This window comes from Schistocerca gregaria, chromosome X (assembly GCF_023897955.1).
Source record: "Schistocerca gregaria isolate iqSchGreg1 chromosome X, iqSchGreg1.2, whole genome shotgun sequence".
In the NCBI taxonomy this organism is placed as follows: domain Eukaryota; kingdom Metazoa; phylum Arthropoda; class Insecta; order Orthoptera; family Acrididae; genus Schistocerca; species Schistocerca gregaria.
The window spans coordinates 529,012,600-529,038,089 of NC_064931.1; the positions used below are offsets into that span (position 1 = coordinate 529,012,600).

The 25,490-nt window shown below is 42.0% G+C and overlaps 1 long non-coding RNA gene across 1 annotated transcript in view; it reads left to right on the plus strand.

The window, feature by feature from the left end:
* The first annotated feature begins 3,413 nt into the window (after positions 1 to 3,413).
* LOC126297979 (uncharacterized) overlaps positions 3,414 to 25,490 on the plus strand; it is a 109,404-nt gene continuing 87,327 nt past the window's right edge. Inside the window, exon 1 of the long non-coding RNA XR_007552588.1 lies at positions 3,414 to 3,491. This is a non-coding gene — a long non-coding RNA (uncharacterized LOC126297979). The remainder of the gene's footprint in view (positions 3,492 to 25,490) is intronic.

Below are 25,490 nucleotides of genomic sequence, written 5' to 3' on the forward strand. Positions count from 1 at the left end.
TAGGGATCTCATATAGATGACCAATACTCAAGAATTTGGCGAACAAGCGCCTTATAATTCACTTCTTTCGTGGATGAGTTACATTTCCGTAAGATTCTTCCGATGAATCTGAGTCTGGTGTCTGCTTTTCCCACTATCTGTTTTATATGATAATTCCACTTAAGGTCGCTCTGGATAGTTACGCCTAGCTGTTTTACGGGAGACGGTGTCTCCAACAGTTTGACATCAATAGAGTAGCTGTACAGTAGTGGATTTCTTTTCCTGTATATGCGCATATACGTACACTAACCGCAGTTTCTAACCAGACATCGAAACGGTTAACTATATTGTATTGTACAATCAAATTTCCGACACTGAAGTAAATTTTTAACATAAATATCAACCGTTATCCCATTTGAAAATACAAAGTTGACCCGACCCACGCAGGAGGGGTAGTTAGGAGTTGGCCATTTGTACCACAGGCAGATATCCAATATACTAATATTAACTTTTCACCTAGAACATTTTTTTGGTACGATGCCTCGTTTTCGAGATACTTAGCTGTTGCAAGTTAAAACAAAAGCTCTGTATACAGGGTGATTCGTATAAAAGATTAAAAAACCCCGAAGCGACGTAGATAAAGCTGTGACACGTAATGCAATATAAGACACACGTGGCTCAAATATCGTTAAATACCTCAAAAGTGGTTCAAATGGCTCTGAGCACTATGGGACTTAACTTCTGAGGTCATCAGTGCCCTAGAACTTAGAACTACTTAAACCTAACTAACCTAAGGACATCACACACATCCATGCCCGAGGCAGGATTCGAACCTGCGACCGTAGCGGTCGCGCGGTTCCAGACTGTAGCGCCTAGAACCGCTCGGCCACCCCGGCCGGCATCTCAAAAGTGGATGACAAATGCTGAACATGTGACTTCACGAGATGACATACCTGGCTGCACGAACTGCAGTGGAGCCGACCAGTCTACCGCGCCTGATCATCACAGCCCAAGTCAATTATTAGGTGTGACTCCGGGCCTACGTAGGCATCTTTAGCGCATGGGGCTCAGAATTCGAATCTTGCGTATGGGAGGCAGTGTTTTTCTGCATTGCGTTAGATAATTATGTGTTTACAATGAGGTAGCATTCATTATTTTATTTACCGGTCTCGCGGTCTCCACTGGTTTTCAAACTACAAAAAATTGTTCAAATGGCTCTAGGCACTGTGGGACTTAACATCTGAGGTACGCCGGCAGCGGTGGCCGTGCGGTTCTAGGCGCTCAGTCCGGAACCGCGTGACTGCTACGGTCGTAGGTTCGAATCCTGCCTCGGGCATGGATGTGTGTGATGTCCTTAAGTTAGTTAGGTTTAAGTAGTTCTAAGTTCTAGGGGACTGATGACCACAGATGTTAAGTCCCATAGTGCTCAAAGCCATTTTGAACATCTGAGGTCATCAGTCCTCTAGACTCAGAACTACTGAAACCTAACTAACCTAAGGACATCACACACATCCTTGCCCAAGGCAGGGTTCGAACCTGCGACGTACGAGTAGCGCGGTTCCGGACTGAAACGCCTAGAACCGCTCGGTCACATGGGTCTGCCTTCAAACTGCGGTACAATAAACACGTACTACATTGCATCACAGGTAAGTAAGTATAAGCTTCCAAAATGAATTGCTACCAATAACTGACCTACGTGTTCTTTCGTAAATGAAGTCCATAAAAAATACCAGAAGGTCAAAAGAACAGCTTTTGGTTGGTTACAGTGAGGACAATAATTTTGTAATTTTTACGTGTGCAACAGGTTTTCGAAAACAGAGCAGCCTAACGGAGCGATGTGTAGCACCGTCGCTACCGGTGACGGTAGGATCGACAAGCCCAAGTGCTGCACGTGTGCGATGTACATAATCTAGTGATTTACAATGTTCAACATTTGTCATACATTTTTTGGGGTGTTTCCCAATCTTTGCGACCCCATGTGTCTTACATTAAATTACCTGTTTCAGCGTCATCTACTTCGCTTCGAGGGTCTGTAAACGTTATTAATAATCACCCTGCATGTCAAATGTGATTAAAGGCTGGTGGTGCGAGTACGATGCTGCCTTCTGTAACAATAACGAGTCTTTTACTGAACTCATGAAGTCCGTTGCGATAGAACATCCTTCTACATCTACATCTACATTTATACTCCAGAAGCCACCCAACGATGTGTGGCGGAGGGCACTTTACGCGCCACTGTAATTACCTCCCTTTCCTGTTCCAGTCGTGTATGGTTCGCGGAAACAACGACTGCCGGAAAGCCTCCGTGCGCGCTCGAATCTCTCTAATTTTACATTCGTGATCTCCTCGGGAGGTGTAAGTAGGGGGAAGCAATATATTCTATACCTATCAAGAAACGCACCCTCTCGAAACCTGTACAGCAAGCTACACCGCGATGCAAAGAGCTTCTCTTGCATGGCCTGCCACTCGAGTTTGCTAAACATCTCCGTAACGCTATCACGCTTACCAAATAACCCTGTGACGAAACGCGCCGCTCTTCTTTGGATCTTCTCTGACTCCTCTGTCAACCCGACCTGGTATGGATCCCACACTGATGAGCAATACTCAAGTATAGGTCGAATGAGTGTTTTGTAAGCAGCCTCCTTTGTTGATGGACTACATTTTCTAAGGACTCTCCCAATGAATCTCAACCTGACACCCGCCTTACCAACAATTAACTTTATGTGATCATTCCACTTCAAATCGTTCCGTACGCATACTCCCAGATATTTTCAGAAGTAACTGCTACCAGTGTTTGTTCCGCTATCATATAATCATACAATAAAGGATCCTTCTTTCTGTGTATTCTCAATACATTACATTTGTTTATGTTAAGGGTCAGTTGCCAATCCCTGCACCAAGTGCCTATCCGCTGCAGATCTTCCTGCATTTCGCTGCAATTTCCTAATGCTGCCACTTCTCTGTATACTACAGCATCATCCGCTAAAAGCCGCATGGAGCTTCGGTGTGGAATCGGGTAGAGAGTGTGTTCGTGACTGTATGTGTATGTGTATGTGTGGCTGGGTTCCGCGCTCCCGATGAGTAACGACTTGGCGGATCAGTTCGCTTCGGCAAAGCTCCGAGCCCTGCCTCCAGAACCAGCGCGCCGACTTGTTGCTCGGTGACGTCACACGACGGGTAAGCGAAGTTCGCGGTCGAATGTCACGGCGAGCTGGGACTGCTACCCCGCGACAACATTCTCGACTTAGGTTTCAAATTAGAGAAGAGTCGGAACGGTGCATCGGTTACATAGGTGAGAGCGGAGGGGTGGTAGCTGGGAAGAGACGCGCGCCTGATCAATAGCGGAAGGCCGCGGCGTGGCACGCTGCCGCCGTCTTCCTCGCTGAGTCCTCGCTCCGCCTGCGAGCCAAGCAGAAGCTGCGCGCCCGCGCCCGCAGACAGTGCGCCTTCCACAGCCTTGGGGCGTTCTGCGGCCTGCCTGCTCCGCACTCTGCAGCGCGAACCGCCGCAAGGTGCGTGCCAGAGACTCCTCTTTATTCTACCGCACGTTTCTTCCCGTTCAATTTATTTACAAAACTGAACAGGAAAAACTGCACGTACGTGGCGAGGCCCCTAACTTTTACACCTCAAATAACTTCTGATTCTTAAAAAATATTTACAATATCCGGCTCCATGGTACTTCATTAAGCATGGAGATAGAGGCATCAGTTTAAAAAAAAAGACAAATGTGAATGGGACTAGATTTCTGAGTGTTCCCCACAAACTTAACTTTGCACATAGATAGCTTACCTGTGGCAGGGATAGTCAATCTTTTTTATCTACCACCAACTTTTGTATCTCTGTTAGTGATAAAATTTTCTAAGACCCACCAGTTCCCCAGCAGTGGTGACTTGTAGAGTAAGGAAGTAACGCCGTTTCACAAAATTTATAAAGCCGAGTTGCACCAAGTTAATGCATATAATAATAGTTATTTACTTTACGTCAAATAATTTTTTTATTCCCCTACCGCCTACCACCCACCATGAAAACTGGAACACCCACTACTGGGCGCTGGGGAGCAGGTTGACTATAACTGATCTATTTCTGTGAGTGAGTTTTCGAGTAACAAAATATGTGACATAAATGGGCGTATCTTTTGACTGCTTTGAATCAGAAGCTTAACTCTTTTACACCGTTAGCAGACCGTAGACTTTAGTATTTGGCATTAATTTCAGCCCTATACCTCTACCTGCCCTGGAGGAAAAGGGCTCCTAACAGACGGACGGACAGGCGAACAACAAAGTGATCTTGTAAGGCGAAGTCAAATAAAAAACTATAAAAATGGAAAAAGTAAGTAAACCGTTTATTATTTCAAAAGAAATTGCTGTAACTGTTAATATATTTTTCCCACTGTGACATAAGACGGCCAATACCTTCATGGAAAAATGTTTACGGGTACCTGTGTTACTATGATTGTACCCAGGCGTGCACCTCTTCGTCAGAAGCAAGACGACGGCCACGAATGTCTTTCCTCAGAGCTCCAAAAATATCGAAATCGCACGGTGAGTACAGTCGCGATCTCTCCCCCCTACGAATTCTATATTTTTGGAGTCCAGAAGAAAGTCATTCGTGGCCGCCGATTTGCTTCGGACGAAGAGATGCACGCCTGGGTAAAATCATAGTTTCCTAGGGCACAGCAAACATTTTTCCATGGAGGTTTCGCCCGTCTTCATTTATGGCGATTGCTTTTGAAAAAAAAATAAACAGTTTACTTAGTTTTCTTCCATCTGACTCATTTTCATTTCACTGTCCCCTAGAAAGGTTCCGTTTTTACCGGTTGAGATACGGAATTCTTAAAAGACGTAACTGTGGTATTTTTTGCACCAGAATAACATGTCTGTGTGAGAAAAATTCAGTGATGATACTTTGTTGTGAAACTAACAAGAAATTACTGAGTAAAACCTCGCTTAAAAGGGGAGTTTTTGTGCTGTCGCTGCGGCCATTTGAACTGCGCGCTGTCCGAAAGCTTACGCCATTCTCTATATAAACTAGCGCTACCGAGGCAAGAGGTACGTTAAGTTTACATCAACGTCCACCCAAACCATTAACCCGCTTTTCGTGCTGGCTAAAGTAGCATTTTCTTTGATTTAAAGTTTTGCAAAGAACACAGAACTTAAACAACTGCAACATGCATGACAGTAGACAAAAATATTCTTCGTTTTTTCCAACTTAAAAGATTTGCAAACACGTTCTGGCAACTGGTTTGTGTGCTCAGTATGGAGTGAGACCACCTCTGGCAGCAGTACAGACCTGATACCAACGGTGCGTACTGTGGATGATGCCATCAATCTCATTTTGAGGCAATAACGCCAATTTTTCCTGTAAAGCTTCTCGCAAGTCTTTGAGAGTGGTTGGTGGATTGTGACGTGATGCAACCTGTCTTCCCAGCGCGTCCCAGACATGCTGTATGGGACTCAAATAGGGAGAGCGAGCAGGCCACCCTGTGCGTGCAGTATCTTCGGTTTCTAAGAAAACATCAACCATCCGTGCTCTATGAGGTCGAGCATTATCATCGAAGAATACGAAGTCCTAGCGTACATCATCTCGCAACAACAGCACATGAGGTACCAAGACATGATAGCGATACCTGACAGCCGATTCACCCGTACAATTTCACGAAGAGGTGTTCGAGTGGTCAACATAATCCTTGCCCACACCATTAAGGATACTCCTCGATGTCGGTCTTTTTCCATAATGTTTGGATTCCGAGATCGTGTTCAACGTTCCCTCCAGATATGAATGCATCGAGAATCACTGTCCAGACCAAATCGGGACTCGTCTACGAAAAGAACATTGGCACACTGTTCGACCGTCCAGGTGGCATGTTGACGGCTCCACTCTAGACGTTCCCATCTGTGAAGACGCATCAGAGGTATACATACAGAACGTTTCCGACAGTAAAGGCTACTCTGCCGAAGCCTTCTGTACACCGTTTGCCTCGATATAACACGTCCAGCGGATGCTATGAGGTCAGATGCCAGGCGCCGTGCAGTACTAAGCCGGTACTGTCGTGCCCTTGCTGCCAAATAACGGTCCTCTCTTTTTGATATCACACGTGGACGGACGTGCCCTCGTCTTCGGGATACTTTATCGGTCTCTACAAATTGTCGCCACATCCGAGAAACGACAGAACGATTCGCATTCGGGCCTCATCGTTTTGCGATTGTCTTGCTTCCGTTCTTCTTATGACCCTCCACCGTAGAGAGTTTCGTAGGCATCTTCTTTGTGCCATACTGCACCGTCTGTGACTGTACACACAGCAATTGTGGATGTTGGACTGCCCGGCAAACACTACGCCGTTTGATAGGTGCCCTGACGTCATCTTGACGTGGTGGTACATTGACCGGAAAGCCATCTTCCATGCAGAACACGAATGTACGGACATCTGTTGACATATTGTATGATTATACTGTGAATTAGACACAACACGGGTAATTAACGTTTTATTGCTTTAATTGTGGACACCGGTGTAAACACTTTGCAGCAACTTTCTCCGTTCTTCGTCGCCTTATCAGCTACATTTTCACCTCACACGGGATTTTACTTGTGTATTTTACGTGCACCAGTAGAGTAATTTTGAACCTCTGTATCTCCGAAACGGAGAAAGATATGAAGAAAATTTTCAAAGTTGTTCGACGTCGGTACCTTAGGAATACATCGTGGTAGTTTGAGCCATTTGCTGTGCATATCCGTCTTGGAATCTTCAGCCGAGTTTTGTTCCGCTAGTGACGGCAAAAGTAAAGCAAAAAAACATCTATCTGAAAGATCACTCAGAGAGAGTTTTAAATGAGCAAAAAGACCTGCGAAATGGGAAATTCTTGGACAACGTTTTACCAATTCTACGACGAAGCATTGCCGAATCATAGAATGTAAAATTATCACTACACTCATTATTAAATATGACTGTAATGCATCATGCAACCATAAAGCAGTTTTTACTCGACTCTCATAGTTTACAGTACTGTTTCATTGGAGTGCTGTGACAGATTTGATACATAAGATCTTTGTACCATCTATTCAAAAATGACGTGCTCCCACAATAAAAGAACAAATATTTAGAAGTTATTTTAAAGAAATTAGTCACAGTCATATTTACACCAATGATGAACGATAATTTATTGTAATTGATTACAAAACCATATGCGGGTTAATTAACAAATTTCTGTAAAGTAATTATAATCTTCCTTGTGTTAAGAACGTTCAAACATTGGTCTCATAAATAAGAGCTTTGCGACAACCGCTCGAAAGTAACGTGCTCCTAAAATAGCATTAAACATCTGGGATTTATTTTATGAGCATAACATGGAGCCATAGGAGCAACGACATACGTGGCATAATTTATTACTAAAAATCATCCATAAAGTAAATTATAATACGCCTAGTATACCTACAATTACGACTTGTTCCTACATCAAAATCACAAGTGTCACTTAAGTATCCAATGCATAATGCTTCCGTTTTAGATACTTTAAAATACTCTAAGGCCTAAATTGTACAATCGTACATGAAATAAAGAGAATGGCAGCACAAGGTATCATGAAACCTTTCAAAAAATTCATCGCAGTTGCAGACGATCGCACTGAAAATTAAAGAAAATTATACCGCAATCTTGGCCAGCCGAAGTTTCCATTTCCTACATCCTACTGTCCTAGGTGTGTACCTAAAAGACTCAGACATTACTATTTTATTTCTTGCATTTATGTTGTTTAAATCTGTGTATGTACCCATGTATATATGTTTATCCCGTCTTAGAAATCTATCTTAAGGACTCAGACATCAAATTTTAACTGAATTTTTTGTTCTGAATGTTTAAATCTCTATATGTAGTCATGTATATATGTTAATATAACATGTAAATTTTAAAAGTGAATATTATGTAAATGTACAAAGAAAATGTAGCTGGTGAATTGCTGGATGCAACCTAAAACCAAATAAATAAAAAAAATTCAGCATCAACATCAACGAGCGTTATATCACTGTTACTATCTTTTCAATAGGTTTTGAATGCCGCCTAAAAAAGTACAGCGCTGCATAAAAAATACTTGCTGCAATATCTCGGATGGTACAAGATTTAAAGAATATTACCTAAGAACAAAATTACGTGCCATTCTGCCTAGTATCATTTTCAGAAAACATAGTTTCGATAATTTGAGCCGTTGACGAAATAAAATGGGTGATAGTTTTATGTGCTCCATCCTGTATATTATTGTTATCAGTAGTTTACAAACAACATTTGTCAGACTAATCTATCTGCAAGTGCCTTGTTTGGCAATGTCATGACAATGATTTTCAGAAAATCTAATCGTAAGCCACTTCTATCAGAGGTTTTTGACGCCAACTCAGATAACGTTCTAGTTCCTACGTCTCCCGCGGATTTCAATAACTCCAAAGATATGCCATCGACTCCTGCTTCCTTCTTTATGCTCAGATTATTTAGAGTTCTGTTCAACTCTGAAACCATTGTTGGATCACCTATGTCTTCCACATGAACTTTCTCCTCCTCTTCTGCCTCTCTTATGGACAGTTACTCTCCATTGTACAGACCTTCGATCAAATGCGGATCGAAAGGGTAGAGATCAAGATCTCCCTCCCAAAAGCAATAGAACTGTACTGACCTCTGATGTACATAGTTATCGAGATTATTTTAAAACATTTTAAATTTTTGTTTTTGTTATTATTAAAACTACACTTTATGCTAGCAACAGTCCGTCTACAAATAGTTGCACACAAAAGACATTGCGGGCAGAAGAGGATTAAGTTTTATTCTGGAAAGTTGGACAATACAAACGTCCAACAGGAGTCCTCGATCCAACTGAGAAAACGTTTTGGAATGCTCAGCAGAGGAATCGAAGAGAATGACATTGAGGGTCAATGGGATACAGTGAAAACGACCTATGTGCAGACTGCCGAAGTAATTCTTGGAACAAAGGACCATGGCACACACGACTGGATCTCTGACCATACTTGGAATGCAGTACACCAGAGGAGGAAGGCAGAACTTCGGTTAAACTGCGCACAAACAATGGAATTAAAATAAAAAATCCAACGGAAAAACTGCATGTTAAATAAGATGGTGAAGAGGATCAGAATAGATAAGAGAACCTTCATCAATAATTCCGCAGCTAAGGCGGAGGGAGCAGCTAAGAGAGGCGATAACAAGACACTACATAACATCACAAGGAGACTGTCAAATAAGAAATTGGGGAGTGATATGCCAAATGCAGAGGGTGGTGGTGGTTGTTGGGATGTTTAAGGGGAACTAAACAGCTAAGGTCATCAGTCCCCCAATGCAGAGGAGGAAACAACATATTGAGAACGTTCTGAACCGTGAAACTACAGATGACAATGTAACCCAACTTAATGTGGATAGGGGAGGACTCCCACAAGGTATGTCTATTAACGTAGATCCGCCATCCAAAGAAGAAGTCGCTAAAACAGTCCAACAAATAAAAAATGGAAAAGCTCCGGGTCTGGACAACATCAGTCCAGAGTTACTTAAAGTAGATCCCTCTACAACAGCAGAAATTTTACATCCACTCCTATCGACCATATGGATGAATTAAAATGTACCAAATGACTGGAACAGAGGCTTGCTCATCAAGCTCCCAAAGAAAGGAGACCTATCGGTTTGTGATAATTGGAGAGGCATCACCCTGCTGTCGATCGCAAGCAAGATCCTCTCGCGAATAATCCTAAACAGGATAAAAGTACATGTAGACAAGAAAATATGAAGAGAATAAGCAGCATTCAGGGAAGGTCGCTCTTGCATTGACCAGGTAAACACCCTGAGAATAATAGCTGAAAATTCATTTGAATACCCGTCACCGCTTTACATGCTGTTTGTAGACTTTGAAAAGGCGAGCTACAGTATAATTAGAACAAAAACATGGAGCTCACTCCAAACGTTTGGAATTCCCAAGAAAATAATTGCTCTTGTCAAGTGCATGTATGAAAACTACACGTGTCAGGTACAATATCGAGGTCTGCTTTCAGATCCAATAACAGTGAAAACAGGAGTTAAGCAAGCCTGCATGCTCTCACCCATACTATTCAACACATTACTGAATCTTGTAATGGCGCAAGCAATGGATAAAGTGAGAGCAAAATGGAACACATCTAGAAGACTTAGATTTTTCACACGACCTTTGCCTTATATCCCACAGCCTCAACGACATGAAAGAGAAGCTAGAAGATCTGAAATCTGCAGCGAAGAAAGTCGATCTGAAAATAAAAATGCCCAAAAAACAAAAGACGTACGGGCAAATGATAACAACACTGCATAGCTTAAGCTTGTGAGCCATATAATCGAAAGGGTGGATAAGTTTTGCTACCCTGGAAGCATGATTACACCATATGGTGGGGCAACAGAGGACATTAACAGCCGTATCAACAAAGCCAAAGGCGTTTTTACAACTCTCCACTCTATCTGGAGATCGAAGGAAATAACATTGAGAACCAAATCGCGGATATTTGAAAGTATTGTAGAATCTGTGCTTCTATATGGATGTGAAACATGGAAAGTGACAAAGCAGCTAATTCATAAACTGCAGACATTCAGCAACAGATGTCTGAGGAACATCCTGGGGATACGGTGGCCAAATGTCATCTATAACGAAACATTCTCGGAAAGAACCAGCCAGAAGTCAATTGAGATGCAAATAAGAAGCAGGAAATGGAGATGGTTAGGGCATACACTTAGCAGACCAAATGAACATATTGCGAAGGAAGCACTTTATTGGATCCCGCAGGGACGACGGAGACGAGAGCGGCCCCAAATGACGTGGAGACGATCAGTTGATGCCGAAGGTCAATAACAAGAAATAACCTAAGAAGAAGTGGAAATACTAGCAGAAGACAGAACAAGATGGTGATCCCTTGTTGCAGCCCTATGCTCCACATAAGGAGTTAATAAAAATGATTATTAAATCCTAGTTACCAGTGGCACGTTAATTGTGGGTGTGGCGGTAAGCTATATTTATGGTACGGGAGGAGGGGGAGTAGGAAGAGACATAGTAAAAGACTAAAAGACTGCCCCTCCTCCCCCTCCACCTACATCCCGAGCCTACTGGTCTTACTACTTCATTCTTAATATTCTTATACAACGTGATTCCGTAATGATGTTACAAACTTCCAGGGATGATGGAAGGCTGAATGTGTCGCTTTGAGATAAGGGACTCTAGTCCGGAAACGACAGAGTAGAAAAGTATAAGCGTGGGTCTACTCAAGTTCCGCCTTAGCCTCTTGCAACGGATACTCTAAGGGTCTCAGCTTCCTAAACCAGATCTGCATGTACAAATTTCCGCTGAATACTCCCCAGTACCCTCAGATAATTTCTCCTGTTGGCGGACTAGCAACGGGCACGTAACTTGATGTCAGAAAGACCAAAAATACTAAGTCTACAGTACAGTAATAATGAATTCCATTTACTTGTACAAGTTTCACGGGCTGCTACACTTACAACAGTTGTTCAAAATGGTGTCTTCCAGCGTCATTGCAGGCATGCTATCGTTGTACAAAGATCTGTCGTACCCGTTTTAATATCTTCGGTGTCGTCTGAACAGTGCGACAGGCAGCGACAACTCTTGCCAGGAGATCCTCTTCAGCCTAGACAGGCGTCTCGTAGTTCATCTGTTAACAACACGGTGTATAGAAGACTAGTGCGACCCATTTTTGAGTACGGCTAGAGCATTTGGGATTCCCACCAGGTCGGATTAAAGGAGGGCATCAAAGTAAATCAGGGGCATGCTGCTAGTTTTGTTACCAGTAGGTTCGATAAGCACGCAAGTATTACGGAGGTGCTCCGTGAACTCAAATGGGAATCCCTGGTGGAAAGACTGCGTTCCTTTCGCTAGACACTATTGAGGAAATTTAGATAACCGGCATTTGAGGTCGATTGCTGAACGATTTTACTGCCGCCATCGCACATTTCGCGTAAGGACCACGAAAATAAGATGAGAGAAGTGAGGGCTCGTGCGGGGGGTTATAGATGAAACGTCCCCTTAGAACAATTTATACACGACTGTGCTTAAACTGACACACAATAGTTTTTAGCACAACGCAATCTGACTTTCAAAAATCCCTACGAAAGAATGGCCCTGACTAACATTAACCTATACGTTTCACAAATCACTTACCTCACAAAAATCTTCGTTACTCAAGCTACTGCAATACAGCGAGCACCACTACTGCCAACTAAATGAAAGATTCAAACTACGGAAGGCACTATCTACTGATAGGCATAGTTAGCAAATGAAAGATTTTAATAGAGAACAAACAATGTATTTACCTTTATAGTCACAATATATATATATATATATCAGTTCATGACACCAATTCTTACAAATTTCAAAACTCCGCCATCTCTCTCCCCACGTCCACCACTGCTGGCGGCTCACCTCCAATTGCGGAACGCTACGCGCTGTTAGCATCCAGCTGCCCCTGCCCGACACTACAATGGCAGACAACAATGCAAACTAGCCACAGACTGCGCACAGCACAGCCAGTGATTTTTCATACAGAGCGCTATGTGGCGTTGGCGTTACCAATAAAAAAACCTAAACAGCCTACTTACATAGATAGTCGTTTTTCCCTTCCTGTATTTGAAAGTGGAACAGGAAAGGAAATGACTAGTAGTGGTGAGTGGTACCCTCCACCAGGGACCATACGGTGGCTTGCGATGTGTGTATGTATGTAGAAGACTTCTCACATGTCCCCACAGGAAGAAATCAGGTGGCGTGAGGCCAGGTGCTCGTGCTGACCACGAAACAGGGCCTCCTCTGCCTATCCACTTTTCAGGGAATATCTGATCCAGGTGTTCACGAACCCTCAGTCCAAAGTGAGGTGGGGCTCCATCATGGTGGAACCACATACGTCGTCGAATGATGTGTGGCATATTTCCTGAAACGTGGGTAGTGTGTCTCTCATAAACACTGTATTCAGTGGTGTATTTAAGAGAAGGGGAGGAAGAAGAAACAGGCCTAGCACGTAATTGTTGATATGCTGATCACACGTTACCTGATACGTTAGCTGCATTTCCCGTTATACTCGCCACACAGTACTCTGCGAAGTATTCATTTCACGTCCAGCTGATCGAGTACTGATGGCCGGCGCCTCATCCACTCTAGCAAGCAGTGCATCTTCTAAGTCGGGAATCTGTTTAGTTCGTCGTCCTCCTCGGTTGTTGTTCTGTGGTACCAATTTCCCTGTTTCGCATAATCGTTGGAATAGCCTTGGAAACACTGTGTGAGCCGGATGTCTACCACGCGGATATTTCGTCCTGTACAGCCCTTCCGTTTCTCTGCTGGTTCTATTTGCTTGCCTACACACGAAAATCATGTGTGCAACCTACGTTACCGGGTACAACACTGTATCGTAATGGCTGATCGACGTTAGTACTACTAAAGCAGGATATCATTGCACTTGACCATTATCGGAAATACCTCAAATTGATATATTTGCCCTTCTCCATTACCCCTGAACATCTCCAAGACACTACTCCAGGGGAGTGTAAAATTAATGTGCGTAACGGACAGTAATGAACGCTAAAATGCTGATTTGACCCTGTATGACTATCCCCCTGAAGCAGATCTTAGGATCTCTTAATGCTCTGTAAATGTAAATCACAACCTAAAAATAAATCACAACCTAAAAATAAATGAATGATTAAGGCAACTAATACTGCTAAATGATAAACGTTGTTTCTTATTATAAATTTATTGTAGATTAAAAAACAACCCTTTATTACAAATGTCTATATTTCCTAAGTAAAATTTCTGATCAATTGCCCAACTCTGCCCCTTTTTATGGCCATGCGATCTAACATAAATAACGCGAAATTACGGACATCATCTACGCACCAACCACTAGAAGACACTACTTTCAAAGATGACCTATGGTGGTGTGGAACCTCATTGGAAAGAAACTAACGTGATCGCAGTTGTTTAGCTTTATAGCCCTAATAAGCCGAAGCAATTAGAAATATCACTGTATGTACTGCGTCTGGTACATCGGAGTGATGGTTCTCATACTTGTCTGCGATGATGGAAGCACTCCAGTCACAAAATAAACTCTTTCAAACACTAGGATGGCAGAAGGCGGTCCTCTGACTAATGTATTCTAATACTGCCTTCTCCTCTCTGCGTTCTACAGATGAGAACCGCAAACTCCCAGTCACAAGGTGAGAGTTCAAATAACGTCTCAACGTAAGTGTAAGCAGAAGAAGTGCTCTCAATCACTGACCACTAGGTACTCAACGGCGACTTCCAACCCAGAGGCGAAGTCCAGAATTGTATAAGTTCGCTACAGTACAGTGCCTAACCGTTCTAACTATGAACTCTCCTGAGAGCAATGACAGTAAAGTACGTGTATACCAACAAAGCTGATACTGAGCGACCGTCACGAACGGGCACTCAAAAATGGAAGACCACTTCTCTACACCGTTGGCCTCCCAGCACAGCTCGGCTCGCCCTCCCTTGTAACTCAGAAAACGAATCATCTTCTCGAAACCACGGAACATTCTCCCTCTCTACAGATTCTTCTGAAGGCCGACCAAACATATTTCAGTCTTTTGTCGTCCAGCGCGGATAGTTTGCGAGGAAATACCTATACTCATACAATGGTACGCTTCTGAGTGAAAATCCGTGGAAATAACCCAGCCGACATGATTTCTGAGGTGACGCTTCCTCGTTCCTCTCAGCTGCATCCAAGATTTTCGTAGTTTCCGAAGTATAATCCTTCCGGCCGAGTTACAATACCGGTCAGCCGCCACTGTATTGTGTTTCCGTGCCCAGGTGTCCAGACTGTCCCTCTTGGCACTTCCTGTGTCAAGCAGGACAAGCACACCTGTGCGGGATTTTTTTTTTTTTCACCCAGAGCTTGAGTGCCGCTTGCCATTTCATCTCCACTGGCGTTCCAACCTCTACTACTATAGGCAATCATTCATTACGCCGTTTTTATAATAAAGTCACTCTGTCATCTTTCATGCAAAAGCTTTAACAATTATTTACAAAGCGTACAAGACACTGTCAGTCTCTTTAAATATTCATATATATGATGTACAACCTATCAAATGATACCTAATTGTGGTTGTAGATCATGGCAAAGTATGTAGATGAGTGCTTGTAAGGTGCGAAATTATAGCCAACTTACACCATTATCCCTGAACATCTGTAACGTCATTCTGGAATCATCCTGTATATTCTTCTTCTATGAATACTCTTGAGCATTTCCTTCTTTCGGTATACCTATGGTGTCATATCTAGGCTTAATTATTTCTTTCTTTATTAAATCCCATTCCTCTTTCAGTCAACTAATCTCAACGATTTTGCTTATGTTCTTGGTCACTACCTCAGTGAATTTCTGCTTAGTCTCATTCTGTCCTAAATTTTCAGCATTCCCTTTCATCGTGTACTCTGTTTTCTCTCATCTTCTTGAATTTAAACTGGGGTTATATTTTGAACTTCTGTCAGCATCCGGGTGTTTTCACTAGTCCTTATTTTGATGTCTAAATCTTTGTCTAAGCAGTCCAGCTGATATCTCCGTTTGGCTTCTTGCCTTTTCCAAGTAAACCTTCTATTCTTCTGACTGTAGAAGAGAGTGTTCGCTAGTACCACTTGGTTCCCATAACAGAACTCTAAGTACCTCGCTCCTCTCTCATTCATTTCACTCAGTCATAATTTCCTGTTGCCCTACCTTACATTCCTTTTCCTACATTAGCGTTGCGTTCACCTAGGATCGTCCAATTTTCATCTCCTTGTACATATTTTATTAATTCCTCTATTTCGTCATACATTCTCGCTCTCTCTTTATCACCAGCTTGCCGCGTTGACATGTAAACGTGTAAAACGGCGGTTGATGTTGGCTCTTGTTCAATACTCAGATGAATAAATCGATCACTGCGTTGCTCATATTAACACGCTTTGTTAAAATGCCACAAGATCATTTCTTTTTTTACCCCCCTTCCTCTTCATAGCGGTGCCGACACCTGTTATCATTCGACCAGAAACCTCTGTCGTCTTTCTAATTCGCTTTACTAACAGTTACCAAGCCTAGTTTGTCGCCTCTTGTTTCGTTTCTAGTTTTTATGCAAGATTCAGTTTTTTTGTTTCGTTTTTCCAGTTTAAGTATCTATAAACTTCCTTTAGGCGAGTTGAGAATAGTTTTGGCGATATGGAATCTCTTTGCCTGGCTCCTCTTTCATTTTTGGATTCGCCATTCTCCTGATGATGAAGTCTGATGGAAGCTGTAGCATTGAGTTATATAAGGGCCAATCAAGAATTTTCCGTTCGAAGGACACATTAACCTCTTGTTTAGCTGTCGATGTTTATACAGGGTGTTCGGGGAGGAGAGGTCAATATTTTACACAGTGATAATATAAGTAATTCTGAACAAAAAATGTTATTTGAACAGAGGTCAGCAAATGCTTCGTTAGGGAGGTATGGATATTGAAAGGAACTTCAATTCTGCAAAATTGATGTGCACAACGTAAGCGTATACGCAATACGACTGGACCGTAACGTGATATTCTTGAAAACAATGTTACAGAGAAGTACAGGTATGTTACACATTTTCACATAATGTTTATTTACTTTGCATTTAGTACATAATGCATTACAACATGCATGTTACCTGTATTCAGTTGAAAAAGACGTACCACGTCTTTTACAAACGGCTTTAACACTTATCGTACAGATGTTGTACAGTTCACAGAACAGGTGCGAATAGCCCACTATGAACGTCAACGCACTTTTACGCTCTAGCGATAACATGTTGTGTTGCTTGTTGAATTGCCTGTGGTTGGTTCCTAATAAATTTAGCAGCGTCCATGATGCGACGAAGCAGTTCATCTCGTGTATTTACCTTCAGTTTATGCACCTATGATTTCATCCAACCCAATAAACAGAAATCTAAAGGTGTAACGTTATGTGATCTTGGAGGCCAGTTAATATCACCGCCAGGACAATCCAGCGATTAGGGTAGACGCGGTTGAGGTAACGTAAGGTAGCATGTGGAGGGGCACCGTCATGTTGAAAGTACATTCCAGTTCGCTTGGCTAAAGGAACGTCTTCCAATAGTTCCAAAAATGAATTTTCCAAAACATGCAAGTACCTCTTTCCCGTCAATCGCTGATTGATAATAAATGGACCTATCAAAAGGTTGCCGATCATGCCGCACCAAACATTTATGGCAAAACGAACTTGGAAATTGCTATCCACTGAAGCGCGTGTATTTTCCCGTGACCATCGATGATAACTGCGTGTGTTGTTTATTCCATGTCGTGAAAACTGGGCTTCGTCAGTGAAGAGTATGTATGGAAGCAAATGACTATTGAAGTCGCTGGGCATTGTCGCCAACGTGGAGATTTTGGACGCGCTGTATGTGAAATGGATACAGGTTTTCCGCATGTAATGTTTCCCATACACGTGTCTGTGGGGCCGCCCGTACTGGGACTTCGCTCAACACTTGCCATAATTTCTTCCTGTTCTTGCAAAGTTTGTTGACTTGCAGGCTAGGACGAAAAATGTCTACTTGGAAGAGAGCCTGTTGCACGCAAGGTGATAAACACCCTGCGATGAGGTAATCGTCGAGTCGGAAAGTGCCCGCGGTATTCTTCTCCTGCAGCGGTAGCACTACCTTCGCAGAAGCCATAAACATACGCCATATATGCGTATTACTCATTACTGTAGACGTGTGGCATTGTTAGTAGCGCTTGTACGAACACAGTTAACACCATACACTACACAGCTAACCGATCCGTCGCCGGTACACTGCACAATGCGGCATACACGGCACATATGCGCAAACAACGGGTGATTCTTCTACATACTACGTACGTCACATGACCATAATACGTGGTAGATTGCATTGTGTAAACATGCCATGTAGCCGTGCATTGTTTGCAAGAAAATCACGTCACGGTCCAGTTGTATTGCGTACACGTTCACGCCGTGCACATCCGTTTTGGAGAATTAAAGTTCATTTCAATAAACATACCTCCCTAACGAAGCATTTTCGGACCTACGTCCATATAACATTTTTTGTTCAGAATTACTTATACTATCACTGATTAAAATATTACCCTTTCCTCCCCAAACACCCTGTATACGCGCATAAGAGTCACGTTGGGTTGTATACACCTGCAGTAACGCACTCAAACGGAAATGATTTGATAGTCTGTTATATAGTCTCTAGTATGCCAACACAAGTAATGGCTCATCGACTTCAGTACTACTCAAGCAAGGGCTGTCAGGACAGATTGGAGTCAAAATATTTCTCAAAATCTGTGAAAAGCAAGCAAATTGGTACTTCATACGAACTTTTTTGTGGGGTTTTGCTCCTACGCCTCACGTCGTGTATCCCATTCAATAAAAACAATTACGACGCAGTAGTAAGTTCCGTCCGAGTACGGGCAATGTACGGCCACGAACTATGAACGTGGCTCGCTACCGTCAATAAGAGGTGGCGTACACCGTCGAACAATTCACCATAATAATGTTTATGACAAAACCTTGCACTAGCAGTGAGACACAATCGCGAATAATTTAATCAAAGCTGAAATGAAGTTGGATCTGTTGGTTGAAACCCAGAAGGATAATAATATTGCTCAAAACACACTGATTTTAACTTTGATATAAACCCCTTTTATTTTCCAGAAATGCACAATGTATGCGAATAGTGGCCACGAACAAATAACTCATTGACTAACTGTTCAGTGTCTATCTGTAGTGAAAAATCTGGAGTTACTTTGTGCAGACAAAGCATTTACACCCAGCAGCATGTGCGAAATAGTAAAGTGCATCAGTACAATAAACTCTCGAAAACCTGAACTATCTCTCAAAGTTATGTAGCACGAGCTCTTTTATTCCCAGAGAATTTAAATGTTATAACCATAAATGATATTCAAACTATATCAGTTCGGGTCCATCGCAACATAATTCCGTTAAACCAAAAGTCTTTCCAGTTTCACAATTGCAGTGACATATAACAGAAACTAAAGTCGCTCATGCGACATCTCGTCACTAAGTAGGTGACTCTAAAAATTGAAATGAAAGTCCCGATATTTACAAGTTACCACACGCGCCCAAGATTATTCTAAGTCCCACTACACTAAAGTAACATTCGCAGCATACACACACTCCCATAACGTTACCACAAACAACTTAAGTTGACCAACTCCAGACGAAAATAACTCAACAAAACACCAGATGCAGGACGACAGACTGCACAAAATGTTCGGTCACACGATCACTCCTCGAATGCCTGCAAATACTTTCATGCTAACCATCGTTCATAATTTTCACAATAATTTCATAAAAATACTTGTGACAGAACTTATAGAAAATCTCTGCGATCAGTTTGCGGCCTCTTAATAAAATCAACAACTTTACACAAATCTGAAACACACAAATCACCGCATTCGGCACTCGAGTCAAAACACTGACTTGAACTATTTCATAGATCACAACTATAATGAAATATACATCGAAAGTTATTGGAATATAAAAGAAGGAAAGATTATTTGTGTCTCTGTGGAGGATTTCATAGTGATGTCACTGTTTACATAAATAAATGAAACTTTTTGTAAATCTGTTTAATTAGAAAAGTAATCCGTTCATTATATTGTTCACATTATTCTATTTCATCTGGTGTATCGTAAGTGTGTCTTTCACGATGGGTTGAGCTGTTACAACTTATTATGAAAAGTACACTACTGGCCATTAAAAATGCTACACCAAGAAGAAATGCAGATGATAAACGGGTATTCATTGCACAAATATATTATACTAGAACTGACATGTAATTACATTTTCATGCAATTTGGGTGCATAGATCCTGAGAAATCAGAACCCAGAACAACCACCTCTGGCCGTAATAACGGCCTTCATACGCCTGGGTATTGAGTCAAACAGAGCTTGGATGGCGTGTACAGGTACAGCTGCCCATGCAGCTTCAACACGATACACAGTTCATCAAGAGTAGTGACTGGCGTATTGTGATGAGCCAGTTGCTCGGCCACCATTGACCAGACGTTTTCAATTGGTGAGAGATCTGGAGAATGTGCTGGCCAGGGCAGCAGTCGAACATTTTCAGTATCCAGAGAGGCCCGTACAGGACCTGCAACATGCGGTCGTGCATTATCCTGCCGAAATGTAGGGTTTCGCAGGGATCGAATGGGGGGTAGAGCCACGGGTCGTAACACATCTGAAATGTAACGTCCACTGTTCAAAGTGCCGTCAACGCTAACAACAGCTGACCGAGACGTGTAACCAGTGTCACCCCATACCATCACGCCGGGTGATACGCCAGTATGGCGATGGCGAATACACGCTTCCAATGTGCGTTCACCGCGATGTCGCCAAACACGGATCCTGTAAACAGAACTTGGATTCATCCGAAAAATTGACGTTTTACCATTCGTGCACCAAGGTTCGTTGTTGAGTACACCATCGTAGGCGCTGGTGTCTGTGATGCAGCGTCAAGGATAACTGCAGCCATGGTCTCCGAGCTGATAATCCATGCTGGTGCAAACGTCGTCGAACTGTTCGTGCAGATGGTTGTTGTCTTGCAAACGTCCCCATCTGTTGACTCAGGGATCGAGACGTGGCTGCACGATCCTTTACAGGCATGCCGATAAGATGCCTGTCATCTCGACTGCTAGTGATATGATACGAGGACGTTGGGATCCAGCACGGCGTTCCGTATTACCCTCCTGAACCCACCGATTCGATATTCCGCTAACAGTCATTGCATCTCGACGAACGCGAGCAGCAATGTCGCGATACGATAAACCGCAATCGCGATGGGCTATAATCCGACCTTTATCAAAGTCGAAAACGTGATGGTACGCATTTTTCATCCTTACACAAGGCATCACAACAACGTTGCACCTGGCAACGCCGGTCAACTGCTGTTTGTGTATGAGAAATCGGTTGGAAACTTTCCTGATGTCAGAACGTTGTAGGGGTCGCCACTGGCGCCAACCTTGTGTGAACGCTCTGAAAAGCTAATCATTTGCATATCACAGCATCTTCTTCCTGTCGGTTAAATTTCGCGTCTGTAGAACGTCATCTTCGTGGTCTAGCAATTTTAATGACCAGTAGTGAAATAGTAATAATGTTGAGAACTTTTTTAATATTAAAGCTTCAAACGTAGTTTTATGTTCAGTGAGCTCGTCCCATTGCCACGCCGCGGTTCCAGAAGCTGTCGTTGGTTTCTTTCTTGCAAGCATTTTACATATTTTCACTAAAATTATATTAGTGATGATGTTCGAAGTCACAGGTCCCCCCATCTTAGCTGATCCCGCGACCACGCCGCCGGAAGATACCCCTCTTTCTTCCTGGGAAAATACCGATGACAACTGGGCCTCGTGGCTATCAGGCTGTAAGTGCGCTCATCTCGCCTGTCACGGTCCTGACAGCTGGCCGCTCTAACAAAGATTCACGCCCGCCCGCAGCCGACCCGTCAGATTCAGTCTGCCCTGCGACAGCCGAACCAGCTCTGATAATGTTACGTTCATACCCATATTCGTTCTATACTTTCGTTCATGACTTAAAAATGATCCGCAGTGTTACATCCGCTTCTAAGGCCAATTTATTTCTTCGCCTGATAAAAATATAATTGTTTTTCATAATTTTAAAGATTATCTGTCGCATTTATCGAGCAGCAGAATAATTACGTCGTTGTTCTAGTTTCGGAGCACTGTCTTATTTCGCAGACGTCATTCAAATATTTTGGAATTTCTTTTCGTATAACTTCTGCTTCAAAATTTATACTTTTAATGAAAAGTCATTATCCAGGCTCCTTCCCTTACTCTATACCTCGAGTGGCTTGGTACAGTTCATCTGAGCATTAAGTTTGTTACATCCAGCGCTTGATTTGTGATGGTACGCACGGTACCTCTGACGAAAAAATAGTCAGAACCGCAGATTACGAGATGTAGTACGATAGAATTATTGGGGAAAAAGACGTTGAGTCACTTTCAATGCGCTTGCCACTGAACAAACGAGATATGATTAAAGCATTTCGTGAGTATGTTTTTGACAGTTGTGAGAACTTTGATGGAAAGTGTGAAAACAAAAACAAGTATCCCACAAATTAGCTTATATTGACAACTACCATCAAGACAATTACTGTATCATCTAGTGAATGTGAACCAAATGAATCTGATCATTACTGACAGTAGAGCCTCTCTGTTAACAAAAACGGATTTTTCACTACTTTTGCTGAAGTTAAATGACCCACCACTGACTCGTTTTGACCCTTCAAAAGTCGTGGAATCTTGGCTGCTTCGTGGGCAGCGCCCCACCATGGACACCAACAGCAAGGAAACAGAGAGAAGGGATACGCGCAACGAAAACCTTTCAAAGCTTTGGACAGTTTTATAAACTAAAAGTTAAAACATTTAAGTTGTTTTCCCTTCTTCACTATCTTATAGTTCATATTTACGTGTGTTCGACTTACTATGATTCTTTTTGTAACAAATCGTAATTTGAGAAATAATCTAATAAAAGGTTCTTGGTGCACATGAGAGTTTTATTTTTTACCTATACAAATTGACACTCTTAAAATGTTCAAAAACCATTAACAAACGTTTTACGATGTCTAAATTTCGAGCCATCCACCTTTCCCCGGATGGTCATAATACAAGAACGTCTTCTTTTTCTTTTTACACATCATACACTGGTTATAACTATACGTGTTTCTGATTCGGCTGTTCAACTGTACAAACATGTAAAGAAATATATGACTGCTTGTAAAATATTCTCTCTATTGTAATAATGAACAAAGGGTTAAATTTTTTCAGTATGCTCATTTCTAGTAACTTGTTTTTCTACCAATGCATCGAACCAGTTACGGGAATTTTAACTAATATACAGTTGATTCCTTTTTTGCCGACTTTCGATAGCGATTTGGTAGAGGAGTACAGTTACACGGTGCTGTTACTGTTTTCGGAGAAAAGTTTATCAGAAAGCCGGGCAATCTGCTAAGTATTACGAACAACACAGCCATTACATGATAGGGACCGCGTCGTTACCAGGTGCTTACGTGGCAAAGCAGCCGAGACTGCAGTAGCAGCTGTATTGTCTCCTATATTTAACAAATTAACATTTCATTATGAGAAGAAAATTGACTGTAAACCGTAACTAGATTTATTTCATGCGGTTGGAAGTAGATATGAAGTGACGCAGCCAAACTGTCATCCCTTTGTGTGTATCACTTCTTAAATGACCTGTTTGAATTTCTTGAAACATTCCAAAAATGACTGATGTTAAAAACAATGGATGCATGCTATGTATTTGGGATCAAGAATACTCCTATAACCGTAAGAGCAACATCGGAAGTGTATTAATGCAGTATCAAAAGTTGCGAAAACATACTTGACCTCTAAGCAATAAATAATCCTGTGGAACCAGGGAGCATCATGACGGGTACAGGAATCAGTGACCACAAGTTAGTTGCAGAGACACTGAACATCGTAACATCCATACCCACCAAAAATAAATTCAAATGTATTTAAACGAGCAGATAAAAATTCGTTTGACGCCTCCATAAGAGACCTTCCCTGCTCCTTCTAAACTCAATATGTAATTGAAAACCGGATTGTGGCTTATATTCAGATTTGTATGAGCTGAATCCAAATCTAGCCTTGTATCACCCATAGTTTTCGAGCAATATGCTTTTTATTATATAGCATAAGAATCCTGTGCTATACGGTAAAGGGGGAAATTAATGAAACGCCTTGTTACAACATATGCATGGTTTGTATTTACAGTAAGCCACTTAAAACAATGATAGGCGTTAATAGAAGTTTCACTTGTCAGCTGGAATTGGTTTATATTTTCTTTCTCTTTTTTCTTTGAAGCTTCTTCTGTAGCTTTTTCTACGATGAGTCGCTTGCTGAACTTCTCGGTGAAGTGACAAACAGTAGTCCCCCATCATATTGGTGTTCCAGTGGCCTTGGTAGCCTTTCTTCCATCACTTTAATGTCGTGCTGAAAACACTCTCCTTACTCCTCACCAACATCTCCCATATTGTCCGGGAAGTAATCACGGTGGCTGTTGAAAAAGTGAACTTTGAGGCTCATTAAACATCCTAAAGTTTTAAACTTCTTTTAACATTGTAGCTATAATAGAAAAACAATTTGGGTCTTTTTCATGTCCTAAGAACTTCTTAACGACTTTTTTGAATGATACTCATGCTTCTTTCTCATTTAAGGTCATTGAGGATTCAAAGTTAACATCAGATATCAATTTTCCAATGTCAGGCCAGACAAAGACGACTTCTTCCACTTTAGCTTCTGAAAGGTGTGGAAACTTTTGGCAGAGATACTTATAACATCGTCATCTTTACGAAAAGCCTTTACAAACTGTTTCATTAGGCCTAACTTTATATGTAGAGGTGGTAGGAGTACGTTTTTTGAACTACAAGGTTTTTGCGTAGAATGTTCTTCTCACCAAGTTGTAAAGACTCCCTCACAGACCAGTTCTTTCTGCACCAGTGTTGAGCCCTAGCCCTACTGTCCCATTCACCCAAGAAACATGGAAATTTGGTAAAGCCACCTTGCTGACCAAGGAGCATGCATGTTACTTTTAGATCGCCGCATGTCATCCAACCATGAGCAGAATAGCCTATTTTATTTAGCACTATTTCGAGGTTTTCATAGCTTTCTTTCATATTTACAGAATTCCCAGCAGGTATAGATGCATACATGTTACCATTATGTAATAAAACAGCCTTTAAACTAGTTTTGGACGAATCAATAAACAGCCTCCAGTTTTCCTTTTTGTATTCAATACGAAACTCATTCATCAGACCGGGAATGACCGAGCAGTACACTAAATCTCCTTCTTCTTGAAAAAACTTTGAAAGTTAGTGCTCGCTCTGTATGTGCTGGTTCCAACTGCCAATAAGTTCTTTTCTTTTAATCTAGAGTCAAGCAATTCCGCGTTTTCTTTCGTTAAGCCCAAATCCCTAACCAAATCGTTAAGCTTGGTCTGAGTAAATAATTTGGTCTCTGGACTTTCTGTATTACACTGGAATTCATCATCATCTGGTTCATCTAAGTCATATTGTACATCAGAAAACACTTCTGTTGAAATAGATTTAAATCATCTGGTGGTTCAGGAACTGGCAAACCTACACCATGCTCTAGTGGTCTGATGGCGAATGGAAGATTAGGATAGCTTATTACTTTCTTGGTTTTCGAATTATGACCAGTAATATCAACACTGCAAAAGTAGCAACCATCGGAATGATTTCTTGGCTCCCTCTATATCATAGGAACAGCAACTGTAAAGGCTTTTTTTCTCCTTTCTGGACAATTTTCTCAGATCTTCAACACACACATAGCATACCATATGTGGCGCCCAAGATTTATCTTGATCACAAAGTTTAGATCCAAAGTATGATAAATAAAACTTTCTTACACTGTCAGTGATGTTTCGCCGGCCGGGGTGGCCGAGCGGTTCTAGGCG